The following is a 10,243-nucleotide window of genomic DNA, read 5'->3' on the forward strand; positions in this document are numbered from 1 at the left end:
TTATAGAAAACATGTGGTTTTATCTTGCTTTTAAAATACAGTCTGATAAACCGTCCTTTTTAGAGTGTTTAATCCATTTCCATTTAATGTAATTATTGAACAGCTTTTTATTTAGAACAACCATTTTCCCCACTTATTTTTTATTTTCCATTATTCCTTTATTTTCTGCCTGACTTAGGGTTATATGATTTAAAAGAATTGTTTAACACTCTGTTATATTAGCTTTTAAAGTATATCTCTTTGCATTATTTTTAGTGGTTGCTCTAGGGATTACAATATGCATCCCTAACTTAGAGTTTCCTTAGTGTTAATATTGCACCAGTTTATATACAATGTAAGGAACTTGCATTGAATTCTATTTACCTCCCAATCCTTTGGCTATTGTTGTCATGTAATTTACATATATTGTAAACTAAGCAATATGTTATAATTTTTTTTTGCTATAAACAATCAATTGTCTTTGAGAGAAATTAAGAGAAGAAAAATATAGTCTTTATATTTACCAGAAGGATCTGAGTCTTTTGTATTTACAAGAAAGGGACAACTTGTGTCATTTTCCATCGGCCTAAAGAACTTCCTTGAAGCATTTCTTATAATACATGCTTGCTGGTGACATTATCTTCTTTTGTAAAAAAAAAAAAAAGTCCAGAGTTTATAATTACCTTCAGGAGAATAAGTCTGTTGTAAGCTACTCCACCATCCCCACAAGGGTAACTAGGCAGTTATTTAGCTTTGCCACTGTAATACCTTTATCAAAAAGGAAAATATCTGCTAATATATCTGTATTAACTGCTCCTTCCCAATAAACCTCGTGGTTATATTTCTCTTAAAACACTTTTTTTTTTGCTCTATTCCTTCTTCTAATGCAGTGGTTCTCAACCTTCTGGCCCTTTAAATACAGTTCCTCATGTTGTGTCCCAACCATAAAATGATTTGCTACTTCAAAAATGTAATGTTGCTACTGTTATGAATCGTAATGTAAATATCTGATGTGCAGGATGGTCTTAGGCGACCCCTGTGAAAGGGTCATTCAACTGCCAAAGGGGTCGCGACCCACAGGTTGAGAACTGCTGTTCTAATGATATAATAAGATAAAATTAGATGGGTTCTGAATTTTGTAATGCCTGCAGAATACTATACAGAGACTTACAACCTATGTCATAAATGTAGTAAGAGAAATATACAAAAGAAAGCTATAGGAGGCCAGACGAGGAGGAGATCAGAGGTGATTTTCTAGAGAAGGTTATCTTTACGCTAGTTGTAAAAAAGGGGACAGGAATTTAGTATCAAAAGCTGAGAGGGACAGCGAACTTTCCGGAAAGAACATGATAAGCAATACAAAAAAAGTGAAAGTTTGGAGGCTCAAGTCTTACTGGTTACAGTTATAAATATAATTTATAACTCAAAATTAGTACTTGAAAGTTCATGATGTGAGCATACCGCTATACACGAAAATATGGGTAATCTCACACCAATTTTAAAAGCCAAGAGTCAAATACAAAAAAAAATACATACTGTAATAATCCACTTATGTAAAATTCAAAAACAGGAAAATAACAGCTGGTGACAGAATTGAGAACAGTGGCTACCTTTGGGTTATAGCGGCGACAGGAGGAGCATGCGAGGGGCTCCAGGGGTTTGCCATGCTCTGCTTGTTCTGGATGTCAGTTACCCACAGCGTCCACTTTTTGGAAGTGGGTCAACTGAGAACCTTATGATTGGTGCCTTTTTAAAAATGAAAGTTAAACTTCAATAAAATATTTATATAAAAAAATAAAACCCAATATGATGTGAAAAAAAGTTTATGATGCATGTCTCCATATATTAATTTATTAATTCCTCACAACCCCATGTGGAAGAGCAGGGATTCTGATTCATATGTAAAATTGGATTATATAAATCTGAAATAACATGATGCAAAATAAGAATAAAGTATTGCTTTATACACAAAGTTTGACATCATGCAAATCCCCCAACTTTAAAAAATGAAACAAAGTTTTATTTTTATTCACAGCTGGTACAGTCTAAGTGAACTTAAGCTATATCTATGCTGAATTTTCCACGGAGAGGTACCACTTGAGTAAATAAAGCTGCCCTGTATTATTCAGCAACTATAACAAATAACAGTAGGTTGAACATGACAATAATGTTCTCTCATGTCACAGTTTGAACACAAATCATTTGTGGCTGACATGGCAGCTCTGTCGCGTCAGGTACTCGTGCACTTCCCATTGGATCGCTCTGTCCTAAACAGGAAGTTTTCCATCTAAGAGACTGTGATGCTCCCACCATCATGTCTGTATCCCAGCCAGTAGAATCACTCCAGTTCCCATACTGCTGGCCAGAGTCTCATCACAAAGACACATGAAGCTGCAAGGGAGGCTGGGCAATGTAGCTTCTGGCCGGGCAGCACATTAAAGGTCAGCCAGCAGTCTTTGCCATCCCTGCCGTTTTTGTCTGGCTGTATTGAATTATATGAGTTGAGAATTATGAAATGCCTCCAGGAACTGATCCTTTACATAAAATTCAGCTGCCCTGTAGATAAGAATATTCCTATTTTCCTGAAGATAAAACGAACTCAGAAAAGTTAAATGACTTCCCCCTGCAGCTGGGTAATTAAGTGACAGAGCTAGGACTCAAATCTGGTGCACTGAGCCCAGTATTCTTGCTTTGATAGTATAAATGCCTTTCCAGGGAGTTTTCTTGTAGCCCAAGAACGCTAGTGAACCTTAGTCTAAGAGAAAGTGAGACTCCTACTATATTAAGTTACATGGCTCTGGGAAAGGAGTGAGGTAGGGCTTTGCCCTGAGAACAGAGGGGCAGAGCTGGTGACCTGAGCCATGAAGCAGTGGCATGCATTTCAGTCCTGCCTCCAAGCTAAAAGGCATATTGAATGTGGGCCCCAGCTATTTTCCCTTCCCAACCTTCAGTTTCCCCATCCATAGTCAGGGGAGGGGGGCTGGGGCAGGGTTGCCAAATATGGTCATGCAGGTCTGTGCACGATTTTTAAAATTCACCAAGCAGAGGATTGTGGAGCAGAGGGGTACAGCATAGCTTCGATCTTAACCCCTTCCTACCTCTCAGAAATACTACGGGTAAGGTATCAAAATATTGGGATTTCCAGAAACACTACAAAATCTGGAGGGAAGACAATCAAGCAGGCATCCTTACCTTTAGTCTCTTCTGACAAGGGAACTTGGAATAAACAGGTGAAATTGGAAAGTAAATAATGTGTTTGCTTCTTCTCGAGAGCGGTGAAGTCCTCAGAATTCCACCAAAATGTTCCAAAGCCCCTGGGGATGGGGTAGGGAGGGATGGCTTCATCCTCAACTAGGAAGTTCATCAAAATCTCAGGAGAGGGAGGAAAGTATACAGACTTCAACAAAGACTGTGTACATCCTGAAACAGGCTTTTCCCACCCAAGTCCTCAGGTAGCAAAATAGTAGAGAAAACCCAGAACAACCAGTTCTCATGTGTAGGGAGAGAAGACACACTGGGACAGGACAGTGGGGGAGGAGATACCACATCGGAGCAAGCAGAATGTCTGCGCGTTGCCTGAGTATGTGCAAGGGGAATAGCAATGATATGGTCACTACACTGATCTATTACATAAAGTCAATATTTTACCCGCAGCTAAAAAAGGAGAGAGAAGGGAGGAGGGTGGGAGGATCATGGGCTGCAAAAGGCAAAGCCTAACCTAGAAAAAGACATAACTCAAGGAACAGGAGGAATTTTCTCACAATTTCTTCACATTACAGCACAGTTTGATTGGACCGTAAATTAAGTAAAACTGGAGCTCAACCATGAGACGATAAATAGCAGAATGAGACAAAAAGGGAGTTTGAAGATATAAGGAAACAAACTGAATACCAAAATGCTTTATGGTACTAATAAACTATAAATAGAAAAAACTAACACTGCTTAATATTGAAATATTGACATGAAGAAAAGACTGTAAGCACAGTAAATGCGGAGGGAAAATAAAGGAAATTATTTAGAAGCTAATACACATGTATATTAGTTTGTTAACAGGCTAAGCTGCTTTAACAAAGACATGGAAAAATATAGCACTTTATATAAGTTAGTTTAGTTCTCATTCACAAAATAGTGCACAGGTGAGAAGTTCAAGGCTGGCAGAACAGCTCTGCTCTGTGCAGTTATCCAAGATATGGTTCCTGCTATCTTGATACTCCATCATCTCCTCATTTCTGTGTTTACAGACACTCTCATTTCAATGACTGAAACTGGCTTCTCTCTATGCCCAAAGAAAGGATAAAGATGGGCAAGAACTTTTAGGAGATGTCCCAAAGGTTACACTTATCTCTTCTACTCACATCTTATTGGTCTGAATTGGGTCACATGTCCACATTTAGTCACAGGGCACAGTGGGAAATGTAGCCTGGAACTGTATAGCCATGTGCTCAGCTAAAACGTAGGGTGTCCTACTCTAAAAGGAACCAGGACACATATGTAACACCTTAATCAATAAAGAAATTAAAAAATATATAAAAAAATAAATAAAAGGAACCAGGACAGAATGAATAGTTAGGTATCACAATGAAAGATAAAGATGAGCCAACATTTAAAGGTACTTGGTGCCCCTAAAACAGAGAACCCAGGAAATGAAAGAGATGTACCAAAGATAAAAAGGAAGAAAATGTTCCAGAAGTGAAGAACTAAATCTGTAGGTGGAAAAAAACAACACTGCATCCCAGGAAATTTTTATTTAGAATATTTAACATGAAGGTGTTTCCTAAGTTAAATACCCGAACTTCAAATAAATAAAAAATGCTTCAAACATTCAAGTGGAAAGAAAAATCGCCTGCAAAGGGGTAAAAAATAAAGCTGGCATCAGATTTCATAACTGTGGTGCAGTATCTACCACGCTTTGAGAAAAGCAAGGATGACCCCAGATGTAATTGAAGTGTAAGGGATCAGAGAAGTAAAATCCCCGTGAACACCTGGGAAAAACTGCTTGACAACCAAAGCCAGGCAATTAAGAAACCGATCAAAATAAAGAAGTCAATCGGAGAGAAACCAGGACAAAAAAACTGTTGGTGAGCACTGGGTCCATTTGCAGGTAGAATTAATACTAAACAGTCATAGCAATTATGGTTTCAAAACAATGTGAGTCCTATAAATCTGGAGAGTGTAAAATTAATAATATAATACAAAATGGGAGGTGAGGGAGGGGAGATGGGAGCAGCAAGAGAGTTCTAATGCTCTCATGTTTTTGAAGCTGGGGTCATCCAAAATGAAACCTTGTGGTTTTCAAAAATCTAAATGTTTTTCATGATCACCTGTGTGCAAGGAAGGGGCAGGGGCCCACAAAGTGCTGCCTGAGGGCTGACCACCTGTTTCTGTAAGTCAAGTTTTATTGGAACATAGATTCACCCTTTTGCTTACACAATGGACCTGAATAGCCTAAAATACTTACTTTTGGCCCTTAAATAAAAAACTGGCCAATCCTTGCAGAGAAGTCTTTTTTAACTCACAGGAATCTTGTGTTAAGAAATATTGGAGGTTTAATAATTTGTTGGGTTTAATTCAGTCATTTCCCCTCCTATTAAATTCATGTCAAATTAAGTTTAAAATATAATATAAATCTAATTTTTAATAAAACAATATATCAGTTATTCCAGAGATGTCAGGGATAATGGGTTACCTAATGCTATTTGGCATGGGTTCTTAAACTTGTATCTTTGTGTGTTTCTGTATTATTTGGAATCTTTATAATGAACATATATCATTTTTACTAGAATAATAAAATAAAATGGTTTTCTATTTGAGAACACTGGAAGCAAATGCACCAAGATATTAACAATGATTAATTCTGGCTGACAGGAAAGTAATTGCTGTTTTCTTCTTTAAGCTTTTGTGTGTTTTTTAAATATTAAAAAAATGTGAAGCTATTGTAGACGGTTTAAGCATAAAGTGATAGAGTTATGAATTATAGTTTTTGAAATAGTAATAAACTACCAGATATAAGGGACAGTGTTCTATTTAAAATATGATTCATTAATAATATGGTATTCCATATTATAGAAACTCCAAAGCATGATTCCAGCATAAAATAGAAAGCATGACATAAAGGAGCAGCCAAAAGGAGATGATATTCAGCTTCTATTAGGCAATTGTCACAATCATAAAGCTGGTATTTTTAACTTACATTAATCTCAACCTAGCTCTCCAGTCTCATCACCCGACCTGCCCTCCTGACACACACACCATACTCCAGCCCCATTGAGCTCCCACCTTCAACAAGAACTTCATGCATGTGTGTGCTATTTCACTTTCTCCACCATTCTTCCCACCTATGTAATTGCACCCTCTTCTCCACGTGACACAGTTCAATGCTTCTGTTCAGGTGCAATTTAAATATCACTTACTGCAGTACATCTCAATTTTGGCTGCGCATCAGAATCACCTGGGAGCTTTACAGAACTACCAAGGTCCAGGCTCCAGCCCAGCTATTCGGATTTAAAGGCCCAGGGTTGGGGCCCAGGCAGCAGTATTTTTAAAAAGCTCCCTGAGTGATTCTAACATACAGTCAGGGTTGAGAGTCATTGCAAAGCCTTCTGCCATACCAGCAGGCAGAGTTAATGACTCCCTCTTCTGCACTCCCACAGCCCTGAGCTTTTCCAGTGCTCATGAAATTTAATGCTCACTGTATTAAAGTTAGTGTGATATAGTAAGTGCTCAATAAATGCGGTTGTTACAGTCCTTCTCCCTCCAACCAAGCGTATGCAGAAGTGGTTATCTTTACCATGGGAACAGGACGGGAGAGTGGGCTCAGGTTTCACATCCAGTGACACTGTCTGCGGAATTAATTTCTATAAACTCGCCAGGATATCACCTCCCTTCCATGTCCCTAAACACACACACACACACCCCTCACTGCCTTTTCTGCATTGCCTTTGGGTCTGGCTTTCCCATTGTTGAGATTGATGTCGTTGGAAGAATGAAAGAAGCAGCGTTATGAATGTGCTGACTGCCTGACAGAATCCGAATGTCACCTGCCTTCTGCCCTGTCCTCTGTGTCATACTTTACATGGTGCTTTATGTCGGATCCTGCCACTTTAGCTTTCAGGAGCAGGTTGTCAGGTGTACTTTGTCAAAGGCTTTCGGAAAATCCAGATAAATTGTGCTGTGTGCCCTGAACCTGCCAAACCCATATTTTACATCTTCACGGTGCTTGACAATTTTTATTTAAGTTGAATCTCTCTTCCTTCCTCCGATTTACCTTTGCCTCCCTGACCCTCATATCAATCAGAGGAGTGGAGACCCGGCCATTTTTGGTGCGGAATATCCTGGGCTCTGAATGTGCCCTGTCTGGAGTGCAGCACACTGGGTGGTCATCTCAGCCTCGCTGATGAGGAGAAGACCTTAGGAGCTGCTATGTCTGGAGGAGGGCTGTGACGAGGAGAGCTGAGATGAGGAAGAGGCCGAGGCACATCAGCAGGACCCCAGGTCCATGACAACACCACGTGCTTAAGGCTCCTCACTCTCCTGACGGCCAGGCCGGTAGCACTTCCCTTTCCTCCTCCACCTCACCTGGAAGGAGACAGATTGCACTTATAGTCTTCTCTCTCCTGTAAAAAAAAATCCTATTTACAGTCATTTTAAACTGTCCCCACCAAACAGCATCAGAGGGTTCGGTGTTCATGGGGTGGTAGCTTCTTATAGTTTCCCTTAGGTACCACGTCCCGGCAGTGGGGCCCTCCCAACTTGTTCACACAGACATTTCTCAGCCAACAGGTATTTGTTTTGTAACGTGATTTTCTCCCATGAGTCTTGGTGAAATTTTCCCTTTCTTTTTCCTTAAGGTCACCATGACCTTGATGAGCAATAAGGTGCGGTACATCCAAGTCCAATGGCAAATTTCACTAATGTAAAATCAGATTCATCTTAAAATTGTATAATTATAAGTGTGTATATCTAGTGTGTACATAGTATATTTTAAGTGTGTATATCTGTGTATATCTAATATACAGTGTGACCTGGAACAAATCTACTAACCATTCTGTCCTGGTTCTTTACTGGTTAAATAGCGAATCGTTACCTGGTTCCCTTAGAAGATATGCAAATTAATTAATGTTTGGAAAATGACTTGAAAATTTAAATCAGTCTAGAAATATCAAACAGTTGCATCTTCCTAGCTGAGAGGGCCCAGGTAATTCATAATCTCCCATAATAAAGGTAAAAATATTGTTAGTGAGTTATACAATTAAATGTGATTTATATGCAATACATATAATCTTTTAAGTCTAGACACCATTTAATAGGAACAATTCACATTTCATAACTGTAATAAAACATTTTATGACTTTAGGAAAAGTAATCATCTTCTGTAACTGATCTATGTCTTAACCATTTCTGAGATCTGTAAGAGTCTACTCAGAGTTCATCTGAGTGTTGACTGATGTATTTATCTTTAAATTCCCCCAGGTTATTTTTTTTAATCCTCAAAACTCTAATATGTATTTCCTGGGAAATTTGCTAGTACAAAATTTTGTTGTATTCAAAAGCTCTTCTTCCAAGATTTAGCACTTTTATATTGTAGTCATTAAAATTGAACAAAATCTTAATGTTCCTTTATTAACTACTATACTGACTTTGCATAGTGGAAATCACAACATGTTAATTGGATTTAATTAACTATTTTAAATTACACAAACTCCTCACAGTAGACAATAGCACAGGGTACTCATGAGCAGTAAAATTGGAGCTGATATTGCTACCTTATTAAAACGTAATGAAACTATTCATAATCTTATTTATTGTTTACAAGAAGAAAACTTCACTTTGAAAGCAAAAATGTCTGCTGAAAACAGATTTTTGACCATCTAGGCGAGCGTTCAGAAGTTAATGAAAGGGTCCACCGTCACCAGCCTCACGGTTCTGCCAGCTTCTCATCGCACGAATCCCTATTTCACCCCGGTGCCTGTCTTACAAAAAGATGCCAGTAAAGGTTAGTGATTCAGTAACCATATTATGTGTCTAGGAATCTAAAGGAAAGAGAACTGAGGTGGGGTTGGGGGCCTGAGTTTGAATTCTGGTTCAGCAACTAATTCTCCTAAGTGACCTTAAAGAAGTCAAGTCCTCACTCTGGCCGGCTGGGTTGGACTGATGGTCATAGAGCCCCTTCCACCTCTGAAACCCATCATTCTATAGATTTAATATGATTTAAGTGTTGAGTTATTACATATTAAAAGTATTGTGTTTAGTGATATTTCTAGAAATGTTCAAGCTGCTGAGTAGACAGTTTCTGATGCTATCCTGGTAACATTTTAGAGTCTTATTTCATATCTCTATATAACCAAGTGAGGCAGTTGGTCTTTAATTATTTCTGTCTCACTTTCTATCTGTTGTCTGGAGGTATTTTGGACCTAAAGTTGGTTCCCAAGGGTTTTTCTGGCACCTAGAGATTTAAAGTCTTATAGCTCCCATATTCTCTGTTTGTTGACCTGCTGATGGAGGGATAGCAAAGCTCAAGAGAACCCAGAATCATTATAAGTCTCTCAACTTGTTAAGCTTCCCACAACGATAACTATTACTTTCCTAGTTATGAACCATCACTGTTCATAAATCTGTGTGACGTATGCTTTTTGTTAGTTTACATAATATTTACTCCCTAGGAGTACTGAATCCCATCAGCAGAGTCTCTATTTCTTGCTTTAGTGCCATTTTATATTCTTTCTAGATCAGTTAGAATGAATGAAATAGTGAACAAATAAATCAATCAATTAATGCTTGCTTTAGCAGTAGACACAATTTAAAAAATGCTGCAAAATAAAGGTAAATCTAGAAACATAGTAGCTTGGTCCAGAAAAAAAATATATGACATTTTTATCTCTTAATTATCTACCGGAGAACACATGGCCTATCATAACATTTGTGATTAATCAACCCATTTATCGACATGTATTTATTGAACACTTGAAAGTTTGGCATTGTGCAAGGTAATCTGAGCATCAGGAAAGCACAAGCCACAGAAATGGGATTTTTTACATATTTCTGATGGTCTAAATGTCACTTAAGCCTCACCCTAGGTCAGTGGTTCTCAACCTTCTGGCCCTTTAAATACAGTTCCTCATGTTGTGACCCAACCATAAAATTATTTTCATTGCTACTTCATAACTGTAATGTTGCTACTGTTATGAATCGTCATGTAAATATCTGATATGCAGGATGGTCTTAGGCGACCCCTGTGAAGGGTCGTTCGACCGCCAAAGGGGTCGTG

Source organism: Myotis lucifugus, unplaced genomic scaffold, assembly GCF_000147115.1.
Source record: "Myotis lucifugus unplaced genomic scaffold, Myoluc2.0 scaffold_338, whole genome shotgun sequence".
NCBI lineage: Eukaryota > Metazoa > Chordata > Mammalia > Chiroptera > Vespertilionidae > Myotis > Myotis lucifugus.